Below are 13,061 nucleotides of genomic sequence, written 5' to 3' on the forward strand. Positions count from 1 at the left end.
TCTCACAAAGAGGGTGGTTTATCTCCTTCAGTAAGATCATGCTAATTGGAAATTAGGAGCTACCCATCTCACACAATCTACCTATCTTACTCGGTGTGAGATGGAAATTAATGTAGCTTTTAAACAATCTATTGCACTTAGGAAGTGGCACATTAGACAATGGGGTTTATATTGGAAGATATGGATTTTGACAGGGAAGGGGTCTGCGCAATGCAATCTCAATACTGACAAATAAATGCCGTTGTACTTTTCCATGCCAAGGATGATTTACAATTATAGTGATACATGGTTCTCTTTGATTGATGGCATCCTGTTAGCCATGGAATTACTTAGCAAAATCAGTTTGGCTTGATGTAAGGTTTTTTCCTTGCCTAGAAAAAATTTTGGCCTGAAGAAAAGATGACATTAATTTAGGAATAGTGGAGTTATCATTGAGTTATCAAAATAAATCTGAGGCCATAAATCAATTCTACTGCGTGGAGAATGCTAAATCGATAAGTCCAGAAAGACTTTATTGATTCTGTGGCTATCACTCAAGCCTTCTTCATTAGATTCCTCGGCCATATGTTTAATTGAAATGATAATGTAGATAACTTTGGGTAGATCTGTGCATCCTGACTTTGAGGCAGGGTAGTTCAAGGTAAGTGAAATGATTTGACTCAGCTGGCTCTCCTGCAGGCTCAGGAGGAATCACCTGGGAGGACTTTATGTCTTTTTCCTGTCTCCTAGAACTTGTGTTCCAGGCAGATACAGGCTCATTGGTTGTAAGTCACTCCTTTTCAATTCAATTTAAAGAACTATATGAACAAATTGATCACAATATTAAGGGAACACTGAAAAAGTCACCCCTATTAACACCACCCTAATATATCAGCAATGATTGTACTGAACTATAGTGTCTATTTCTGTGACTTGTCTCTTTCACTTAAAGGATTGTGAGCAATGGAGGATAAACCTTTTATCTCAGTATCATGTTTCAGTGCATGTGTGACTTTCTATAGCAGTATTAGTTATTATTTGCTACATAACAAAGAACCCCTAAATTTAGTGCTGAACACAACAGCCATGTGATTTTCTCATGATCTCCAGGCTCGTTGGGTGGTTCTGTTCAGGTCAGCCTAGCTGGAAGTGGGGTGTCTAGGGAGGCTCACTGCATGTCTGGCAGCTGATGGGTGACATCTGGGGTGAAGGTTACCTGCCTCTCATTTTCTAGTGGGCAGTACATATAATGGCAGGAATTCCCATCAGCCAGAGGGGAGTAATTACCAAGTACTTGTGCAAATACTTATCAATCCTGGGCTTGTGTCACAGTGGCCAAAGCCAGTAACATGGCAAGGCTGCATTTGAGAAGTGGTCAAATGGATTTTACCATTTGATGCGAGGAACTGTAAAATACTGTGGCCATTTCCCCGCAGTCTACCACAAAAGCATATGTAAACTTACATTCTCTGTTTTTTCTTTTTCTTTTTTTTCCCCACCCCAGGCCCTTGCATGTGCTAGGCAAGCACTCTGCCACTGAACTAAATCCCCAACCTCACGGTTTCTTTTATTTTTAAAAACTTAGCTATTGATGCTTTCTCTTGTGTGTGATTTTTAAAGAGCTAACATATTGGACATTTACTGTGTATTAATTGCTTCACATATATGAAACATTTAATCTGCAGACACTCCCAAAATGTAGATAAAATTATTATTCCCACTGTTATGGTTTGGATGTGATGTGTCCCCCAAAAGCTCACTTGTGGGACAGTGCAAGAAGGTTTAGAGAAGACACGATTGGGTTAAAAGAGCCTTGACACAGTCAGTGAATTAATCACCTGATGGGATTAATTGAGTGGTTACTGCAGGCAGGTGAGGTGTGGCTGGAGGCGAGGGCGCATTGGGGGCGTGACTTTGGGGTATATATTTGTATCTGGCATGTGGAGACCTCTCTCTCTCTGCTTCCTGATCATCATCTGAGCTGCTTCCCTCGGCCACATTTTCTGCCATGATGTTCTGCCTCACCCTGAGCCCTGAGAAATGGAGTCTGCTGTCTATGAATTGAGACCTCTGAAACCGTGAGCTCCCAAATAAACTTTTCTTCCTCTACAGTTGTGCTGGTCAGGTCGTTCAGTCACAGCAGCCAAAAAGCTGACTTTGCACCCACTTTATCAGAGGCTCAGGGATGTAAAGCAACTCATACAAGTTCACACAGCTAATTAATGGGGGAGCACAAATTTTAAAACTGATTTCTCTAGCTCTAGAGTTTTAGTCAAATTTTCATGATGATAAGTGCTTCTTTGTTGTTGGATGTTTAGAAATTGATAATTTTTTGAAGTTGTAGGTATACTGTTTGGAGCATCTCCCCAAATTATATGTGGACTCTGTACTTCCACGCCTTCCTGACCCAAGAGGAGCTGGGGCTTTATGGGAAAGCAATGCCATCGTCCACATAGACCAAACACCTTCTGACTTATAATAATTTTGATGTTTGCATCTCTCCTGAGCCATGGAGGCAAAGGGTGGGTAGCAAGATTCCATCAAACCCTAATGGAGGGTCTGGGTGTGGGTCCGTGTGGCTGGACCCTCCCTTCCCACCTTTCAGGCAGGAGGGGTACTAGAGTGAGTTCAACCTGAGCAGGCAGATGTGACCCAGGAATCTTTGTTTTCTTGCCTCCCAAATGAATATCATGACATTTCCCGGGTCTCCTCTGGCTTCCCCTGCCAGTGGACTTCCGGTGACCATTTCGTCCTGGGGAAGCCACACTGATCAGCCCATGGCTCAGGGTTTGCTTTGGAGAAGGCTGTGCCAAGCTCAGTAACTCCACCCCCAGTAACCCCACTCCACAGTAACCCCACTCCACAGTAACCCCACTCCACAGTAACCCCACTCCACAGTAACCCCACTCCACCATGGTGGATTCAGAACAAAACAACTGCTTGGATGTGACTGTTGGGCTGGAAAGATGGTCCATGAGGATTAACACTGACATTCCAGAGGAGCTTACAGCGGTGTCCATGGGGGTGGGGCGGGAGAGCACTGCTGTGTCTTTCCACATTCTAACCACCACTTCAAGTATTTGGATTAAAAAGTAGGCAGCTTTCCTAAGACCTAAAACCTTCACCCATGAACTTATTGAGAAACTCCAGTATTTGATTTCTTGAAAAGTTCTAGCTCATGCAGTGTGCTTTTGGATTTCTTTCTTTTCTTTTTCTTTTTTCTTTTTTTTTTTTTTTGGTGGTACCTGGGATTGAACCCAGGGGTTTTGTACCACTGGACCCTTTAAAATTTTTTCTTGTTAAATTGTTGAGCCTTGTCTCAAACTTGTGATTCTCCTTCCTTTGTCTCCTGAGTTGCTGGGATTACAGGTGTGTGCTGCTGTTCCCAGCTTGAATCTCTTTAAAAAGTATGGTGCAATACCATATCATGGTATGCTACTATGCATTTTCCCCCAAATCTCCCATTTCATGACATCATGTTGATAGCTTGGAATCAACCATGGTAGAAATATTTATACTCTGGAAATCTGCAAATGTTACCAATCAAGGTTTCATGGTTAGTTTTTTTTTTTTTTTTTTTGGGGGGGGGGCGTACTGGGGATTGAACTCAGAGGCACTTAACCACTGAGCCACATCCCCAGCCCTTTTTTGTATTTTTATTTAGAGACAAGGTCTCCGCTTAGTACCTCGCTGGGTTGCTGAGGCTGGCTTTGAACTCGTGATTCTCCTGCCTCAGCCTCCCAAGCCACTGGGATTCAGGTACGTGCCATCATGCCCAGCATGATTTATTGTTTTGTTGACTTCCAAGACTGGAGAAAGATGGATAAAATATGAACAATGCATGCTAAACTTAAAAAAAAGTGTGTTATGTCTCAGTGATTCTAGGCTTTGAAGAACTGAAGCAAAATCTCTCATCAGTCACCACCTCTTTATTATCCTGCTCCTGAATGTTGAGGCCTGCTGACTCTGAAGTGCATTATTAAGGTTTATTTCAAAAAGAAGGAGCCAAACTCAAAGCCTAGACCCCACTGGCCACCGCTATCAAGTGCAAACTCTCCACTTGTTACATATTCCTGCTGGTATCTTTCCCCCACTATCTTTGCTCCCCTTTTTTCTGGAACTCTGGTTTGGCCTCCTCCTAGACCTTCTTTCTGCTCTAAGATCACTGAATGGTGTGATTTTAGAATCCATTCTCATTGGATCTTCTCTCCTTTCTCTGGTGGTCCAGGATTGGATCATAGGTACAATTCAGCAAGAAAACACCTTGGGCTTGAGTTTCCAACAACCAGATGCTTACAAAAGGGATGGGAAGTAGCTGCTCACCTGTCCGTAGGACCGAGAAGAGGCTGGGTGTGGGAGGACAAATTCTCCCTTCTACACTCTTTCACTGTGAGGAAAAATTCATATGTTTTTGGTAACATAAGTGTTAGACCTAAACTCTTCCTGGTTCCACAGAAAATAGCACTGGCACTGTTTTGTAAAGACAGTACTGAAAAATGAATTATTGTTAAAAAAAAGTGCGTCATTGTACCCATTCATTGTGAATAGTATAAAAATTTGAAGAAATTCTAGTATTTGAAACTATTATCATTACTCATGTCATTCATGAACAAGTGGAAGCTTTCTGACCTACATCTTCATTATTTCACTTCCCTTTTGTGTTAATGTAAAAGAAAATAACCAATATTCATCTAACTGCAGCTTGTTTGTCAATTTGACTGTAGAGTGAGTGCAGGCACAAGAATTTAGCAAAAATTGGCAAAACCTTGGGTGAGAATCTATTTTCTATATGCAGTTCATAATAAAAAGTATTTTACAATTTGTCATTATTTACTAGTTGGGTGTTATACACCCTTTCTATTGGTAAAATTTATATTAAATGTACATATACCATATACATTTTTAATTGATTTTATTTTTTAAATTCATGACAGTGGATACATTATAATTTTTATTACACATATAGAGCACACTTTTTCATATCTCTGTATATAAAGTGTGTTCACACCAATTCATGTCTTCATGCATGTACTTTGGATAATAATGTCCATCACATTCCACCATCATTGCTAATCCCCTGCCCCCTCCCTTCCCCTCCCACCCCTCTGCCCTATCTAGAGTCGTCTATTCCTCCTATGCTCCCCCCTCCCTACCCCACCATGAGTCAGACTCCTTATATCAGAGAAAACATTCGGCATTTGTTTTTTTGGGATTGGCTAACTTCACTTAGCATTACCTTTTCCAATTCCATCCATTTACCTGCGAATGCATGATTTTGTTCTCTTTTATTGCTGAGTAATATTCCATTGATGTAGACTATATATGAATGTTCCCCCCAGGAGATCAGCAGATAGACACTGCCCAGCACACCACTGTACATCCCCACCACGCTCTTGCTCCTCACCTGGAAGAAGCTGGGGGTTTTTCTCTGCAATCTGGATCCGTGGGATCAACACTTCTCCTTTTATTCTTGGCTACCTCCAGGCATGGAGAACCTTATAAATGATTACATTCAACCAGCTGGGGATGTCCACAGGACAAAGAAATCACTCTCCTACCATCTGAGATCTGTCATAGGAAGAACTGTCACTTAAGCAGAGAGAGGAAAGTTAGTGGTTCTTGGTTCTCATTTTAGGTCTCCTGTAAGCGTCTTGATCATCACAAAGGATCATTTAAAAATGTTTGCATTTACATTTATCAAGGTAACCAGGTCATGGTATGTTAATATACATTATCATTTACAAAGCACAAACACATCGATGAGCTTACTTCATACTTCTCAAGATTTCTCTGCTTCTAGCAATTCCTATGCAGCTGGAGAGGGCGACTGTTTATTGCAGTACTTCTGTTAGACACTTGGCCAGCTCCTTCCTCTCCAGGTCACAGTCGCCTCTTGGAGATGGTTATTAAAGGCATTTACTTGCAGTGAATTCAGGGCAGGAAACAAAACCCTCTGAGGTATTAATAATGGTTGGAGTGGAAGGAGTAATTCCACTTGCCAAGAGTAAGTATGGTGTGGTTATCTTTGAATCTTATTTCTCTTCCTAGAAAAAATGGGTGGGGAAGGGGAGCCAAGCACACAGAGGGGAGAAAACAGCTGCCTCAAGCTCTTGGGAGAGAGTTCCTGACCATCTCTGAAACGCAGTACCTGTTCTAGCTTTCCTTGTGTAAGAATTTTAAAAAAACCTTTGAGGGCTGGGGAAGTAACTCAGTGCTGGAACACTTGCCTAGGATGCAGGAGGCCCTGGGTTCAATCCCCAGTGTAGACAGACAGACAGACAGACAGATAGATAGATAGATAGATAGATATTACAATAGTGGAAGGCATCACCTGACCCAACTATTATTGTTGTTGTTGTGAGCCACCTTGTAGGATGTAGCATTTGGTCTGGTAAATTCTTCAAGGAGATAACTGTGGATTCAGACAAAAGCATGTGGCGACTCACTGATAATAGTTCATGCTTGGTCACAGTCATTAGGCGAGAGCTCTGAGGTACAAGAGTCGTTGGGAGTTTGGCTGTTACCCAGTTAACTTGATGGATTTTCAGAACCATGTGAGATCTCTCAGACCTGCATTTGGGACTAAAAGAACTGATTTGATATTTGCTGGTGATCAAGCTGAGACTGTCATCAGATCTTATCTTCACTGGACGTTGTGTGAGCTTGGAGTGTCGGCAATAGCATCCTGGCCTGCTTTGGAGTGAAAAAATCCAATTCCAAAAGTAAACAGAAGACAAAAACAGTTCCAAGGCCAGCTTACCCATGGAACAGAGCCGGAGTAATTAGAGCCAGCAAGCAGGGTGAGCAGAACTGAAGTTGTACTTCATGCAGCCAGACATGGCCCAAGAGTTTTTAAACCAAGGTTTGCTTTTTTTTTTTTTCTCTTTAGTTATTGATTACCTTTGCGAAGGAGAGAATATTGACATGTGCAGAAGACCGTAACGAGTTGAAATAGTTTTAGATAGAGTATCTTTGGCAGGTCTTCGTGTTCAGATTTAAGTGGGAGCCACTGTGAGTTCTGAAATAGCTTCTATAACCAGTTTCATCACAGATCTAATCATCCAAAACATCATTCCCTGTAATTTGACTGAAAAGCAGCGAGACAGCAAAAGCTTCGGTTCTTGAGAGGGATTTAGCAGCCAGCCAGCTTCTGCTTATTAAAGACGCGCTTATACCCTCTCCTCCCCTCTCTCTTTACTCCAACCACGACTAAATAAATCCAGAGGCTTCAATCAAGCATAGAGGTGGGAGGGCCAAGACAAAGACCAGAACAGATTCCTGGGGGAAAACAGTTTGGTTAAAAAAAACATTCAACAAAGCTTTATTGTCCTCCACAAGTTCTGATGTCAGGATTGAGAACTTGAAAAGTGAGTTCTTTTTAATTTTTTTTTTTTTTCAAGAGGACAGACAAGGTCTCACATTCTGGTCTACTTATAGTGGAAAGAAGCCAGCACTAGGTGGGCAGAGACCTGGCTCTTGGAGTGGCTTCTTCTTCACTGTGTGGCATTGGGGGAAACTCTTCTCTGAGACTTGGTCCCCTGGTTTGAAGCTGTCCTTGCTTCTAGCCCCTTTAGATTTTTTTTCCCTGTGAGAAAGCTTTCCACTTTCAAGATTAAGATTCTTAGCCAGGTGTGGTGGCGCAAGCCTGTAATCCCAGTAGCTCGGGGTGGGGAGGCAGGTGCTGAGGCAGGAGGATCACGAGTTCAAAGCCAGCCTCAGCAAAAGTGAGGTACTCTAAGCAAGTCAGTAAGAGCCTATCTCTAAATAAAATACAAAAAAAAAATAGGGCTGGGGATGTGGATCAGTGGTTCAGTGCCCCTGAGTTCAATCTCCCATACCGCTCCTCCCCCCGCCCCCCCTCCAGAATAAAACGATTAATATTCTTTGGTACTGGGGATTGAACCTAGGGGCATTAACCAGAGAGCCACATCCCCAACCCCCATATATATACATATATATGTATATTTTTTATTTAGAGATAGGGTCTCTCTATGTTGCTTAAGGCCTCCTAAATTGCTGAGGTTGGTTTTGAAGTCATTATCCTCGTGCCTCAGCCTCCCCAGCCACTGGGATTACAGGCATGTGCCCCCATGCCTGGCTAAGATCAAGATTCTTTGAAGAGCCTGTAATCTCAGCTACTTGGGAGGCTGAGGCAGGAAGATTCCAAGTCTGAGGTCAACCTGAAAAATTTGTAGTCTGGGAAACTCTGTGAGATCCTATCTCAAAATTAAAAAATGGCTGGAGATGAACTTCAGTGGCAGAGGTCCCTGGGTTTAATATCCAGTACTGAAAAAAAAATTAAGAATTTCAAAGACTTTGTTCACATTGAGTTGACTTATTTTTATACATCATTTTTTTTCAGCAAACATTAAGTTATTTAGAGACTATACTGGGGACATCTGCAAAGGCCAGACATTATTGGGATGTATAAACCAATATGTAAGGAAAGTACCATCCTTCAGGTAGGCCTATATTATCACAAGCCAGCCTTCATTTTAACTATGTACATTATAGCACTGAATTAAAAGAAAAAAAAACAGATATAAAGCTAGGTGTGCATGTGTTACCCAAGTGTCTGCCTTTGCCCTTTGCAAGGGTGGTCTTCCTCTAGTACATTGTTTTTTCTCCAATGGCTCTGTTGACCTGCCACATGATCTATGTCTTCATTGTTCTCCTCACTTTCTCAGATGCCCTGAGACTCCCTCTCTTCCCTGCTTTGTCCTATGCTGGAAACCACCGTCTTCCCCTTTAAAGCACCAGTGACAGAGTTCCACCCGAACAGGTCTCAGTAAGCATTTGGAGACATTAGAGCCTGGTTTGGTGCGGGAGAGAAGACAAGTTCAATGCAAACCTCACTGTTGGAAACTTAACAGCAAACCCAAATTGTGGTGGGTTAGTGTTACTGGGGAGCAGAGGACAACAGAAGAGGACAATTAGCAGCCACTATTCCTCCCTCCCCTCCTTAGGTTCTGGAGTGGGAACCTTAGATCAGAGAAGAGGAGGGCGTTTCAGGACATGCGGAGGGCGGAGGGCAGAGAGCCCATGGCCTTGTTCCCCGCTGCCTGGAAATGAAGCCCTTTAAGACACCTTGGGCTCCCAATGTCGGGTAGGCCCACAGGCAGCAACACAAAGTCTGCTCGATGGGGTTTTCTGTTAGCTCTTTTACAGGTCTGTCTTTGTAAAAGCACTTTGACGGTGTTTAACCACCTAGTGACAGATGTAGAGATTTAACAATTCTTAGGCCCCTTGATTTTCTTGGTGGGATAAAGAGATTCTTTTCCGTCACTCATTGGCTCCAACCTGTCTTGAGATCATGTTGAAACTCCTTTTGCCACATCCCCCAGATCACAATGAAAAGGCAGATTAACCTGATTATCGAGGCCCATCAACTCAATGCTCTTAGTGAAATGATACCCGCCCCGAACCCTGGAGCAGCACTTTGCGAAGTTGCTGGATGTGTTATTACAATGATTTCATTTAATAAACTTGCTGTCAGCAGGTTAACCCTCAGTGAAGTATGAGTCTGAGAATCCTTATTAGCCATGATTAGGCGACACTGATGGTTAACAAAATTTTCTCATGCCCCAGGATTCATTTTCATTAAAAGTCTACATTGATTAAAAAAATTTCAACTGGAGCACCTGACTGACGGTAACTTTAGGGGCTTTTGCAATGAAGTCTTGTTACAAGGACACCGTTTTAATCATTCAGCTTGACTTTTACATTTGGGTTTGCGCTGGGATGTATCTCCTATGCGCTTTCTAATCCTTCAGCCTCCTTTTCTGTCCAATCTGAACTTGGGTCCTCTCAATCAGTTAGGCATCCTGTGCTGGTGTCATCTGATAGGGCGTGCCGAACATTGCCCAGTGGGTGGCGCTGAAAGGAATAAATGATTGTTTTAACTTTCTTTCTGTTAAAGTCTGAGGTTCTGAGGCTCTGGGCAGACTGGTGGAGTCTGGCACCTTTTCCCTACCAAGTCCCTCCTGACAGTGCCACCATTGTTTCCCTGACACCAACCCAGTGCCAGGCACACAGTGTGCCCTCCATGGATATTTGAGGAAAGAATAAGAGGGGCAAGAGACTTGGGCTACACACACACACACACACACACACACACAAGATGATTGTCCCTCTTTTCTTGAGCTCTGTGTTCATCTGGGTCCTTGGAGAAGCAGACTTCAAAACAGGATTGAACATGCAAGTATTTTATTAGAGGAGATGCCTCTGTGAGAGAAAATGGGAAAGAGCGTGGGGAGTCTGGGAGCTGTCAGGCTGCAGTGCAAGTCTGACCCCCAGTGCAGGAGGAAGGAAGGCTAGGGTGGGCAGTAGGCTGCTGTGAAGGTCAAGGAAGGCCCAGCGAGGCTGTTGGAAGTTTCCTGCACCAGACTGAATTTATTTGGTGCAAACATACATTCGATGAATATCAGTGTGTTTTTATGTTCAAATACCCTGAACCCAATGATTATCAGAAATGGCGGCAACCAACCTTTAAAGCAATTCATTTCTTAATTAGTAAATTACTACCAATTTTAAATGAGACATGCATCCATAATCAGTATAAATATAAACCTGATGAAATAAAAAATTACTATTTTCACATTGGCATTTTACAATGGAATTTTTAGTGAAAAAGAAATTGCTTTATGTAGAACCTTTACTTAATTGTATTTGCTCCAGTGGGATTTTATCTGAATTCTCTGGCATGTGAAGGACAGGAATTAGGTTTTAACTTGGGGGAAAAAAAAGAATAATGGGAAGTTTTCTACAATAATTTCCAGGGATTGAATGGAGAAGAATTATCAATTTCACTCCATAGGGAATTAAAAAAGTTGAAAATAATTGTACACTATAAAGGTAGCAGTATGCTCTACCAGAGAATAAATCTGTATTTTCTCTCTGTTCTAATAAGAACGGGTGGACAAGATATTTTGGTTATTTTAAGGAGAATAAATCTTGATTCGCTTTAAGTACTCTCTGCTCCATGGAGATGTTTGGGACTCTTGGAGATGCAGAGAAAGGCAAGGGCTAGTTCAATTTTTTATAAAGTGGGTGTGAACAGACATTTGGGGACCAGGGTCTGGAATGAGAAATTGATAATGTCCTGGGAGTAGGCTTTGGGAATAAAAGGGACCTGGAGCTGCAGGTACTCAGGGCAAGCGACAGCTGAGCCCATTTGGATCCTGCATTCCAGAACCCATAGTCCTGGAGGTAGGGGGTTGGGAGCAGGGAGGGACCACCATGATGATGGCTCTCCTGTTAGTCCTTGCACTGAGACCTGAGGCAGAGGACTCCAGCTGGCTGGAACATGCTTTTGGCTTGTCCATCTCACTTCCCTGGGCTCTGTTCCCAGGGGTTTTGTGGGGTCCCTGCAGATGGTGATACCCACTAACTTGGTCAAGGCCATGTGGGTTGGTGGTGGTGAGGTGGGTCAGAAAAGCTGACCATCTCAGTTATATAAAGCCAAGTGGCAGGGCAGGCTTTTCTGACAACGAGGGTGTTAGTCACTGGGATAAAGATCAAATGAACTTTCCTTAGGGACCTTTGAAACAGAGATCTCATTCAATCGGGGTGCATTTTGGATTTGTGTGGTCGTGCCTGGTGAGCTGTGGGGCCAGGGGAAGGGGGAGAAGGCAGTCATGGATTATAAAATAATGTTGCTTCCCACATAGGGATTAACTTTTTACTCATCTCCTGAAATCCGAATGGGTCCATTATTGTTCTGGCTTCTCCTGGTTTGCCAGAACTCCAAAGCACATTAACAAAATATGGAAGTGAGCTGAATTATCCTTTATGCTTGGTTTCATAAAAATTAATTACAGGAAAAATATATGCTATGACATAGTCTTTCTATCCCACTGAGAGAGGAATCTTTGTAGCACTTTCTCCTGTGAATAGAACTCAATAGTTCTCCTTTGTGTTGTAAAATGGTATTATAGTCATGCTCATGGTGGCATTGCATGTAATTACAAGCCTGTTGAGTTCTGCATTTTAACCCAGTGAGGGGGGACCTGGAGCTCAGCTTTTTTCAATCACACAGGATTAAACTTGGCATTCAAGTTTTTGTGTAAAGCTGGTGTTAGCTGGTTAATGTGCGTTCTGACCACCAGTGTGAAGAAAAATCAATTCCATTCAGGGTGCACAGCCAACTGGTGCCTGCGGACCAAGTTTGTGGAAAGAGACAGTGTCCTTTCTGCTGTAGAGCTCCTGTCTGACCCATCATTGTTTCATACCTGCTGTCAAAACATTTTGAATATTGCCTCTGACTTACATCTGTACTTTTTTTTTTTAAATGTAGGTTGGATTATCAAGCTGTAACCTGAGAAGTTATGTCTAGCCACAAAAATAAGTGCCAACTGACATGTCTAAAATTCATAGGCAACAGATAAAGTGCAATGGATTTACAAGCGGCTACCCTCAGGCATCATCAAATGAGGCAACTGAATACTGTTGAAATAATTGTTTTATTTACAGTCCATTAAAATTCCGACGGGCAGATTGCCAAAGCAGGGTCGATCATACCTGGGACCATACATAGGTCAATAACCTCCTTTAATTGGGACTGTTTCTTTCTGGATTCCTGTCTAGTGCACATGCTCATCTAGTGCACATACACATGCAAAAAGGCTCTGTGATGGGTCACTTTGCTAGATCAACTTTGTGGAGCTGGACACATGCTTTCAAGTAAGATCATGAATGTTGAACTCCTGGTCTCCTTGGACCCATTAATGCTGAAATTTATATTCCACACTGAATGCTGTTTCTTGGATGTACCACTGTCTAGGAGGGCTGAGAATTGGGAAGGAGATGGGAAATGGGTCTTTTGGGATTTACATAGTAGTGATGAAGTTGGAGATTGTGTTTCTCTTGTTCAGTTTTCCTGAATTGTAAACAATTCTTGCCTAAGATCAGCCAGTTGTGTGCAGTAGACCTGCCCTGTCCTACTACTATCCCAAACATACGTTATAATGATAATGATAATCATTGGTAGGATACTAATTGTCATGTACTGGTGCAACAGCATATGCTGAACTCAGGGCTGGTTTCATATGCATTATCTCATTTATTTTCTAGAACAACTATTA

Source organism: Marmota monax, unplaced genomic scaffold (assembly GCF_021218885.2).
Source record: "Marmota monax isolate L192 unplaced genomic scaffold, Marmota_monax_Labrador192_F-V1.1 WCK01_AAM20220418_F8-fsc00041, whole genome shotgun sequence".
Taxonomy (NCBI): Eukaryota; Metazoa; Chordata; class Mammalia; order Rodentia; family Sciuridae; genus Marmota; species Marmota monax.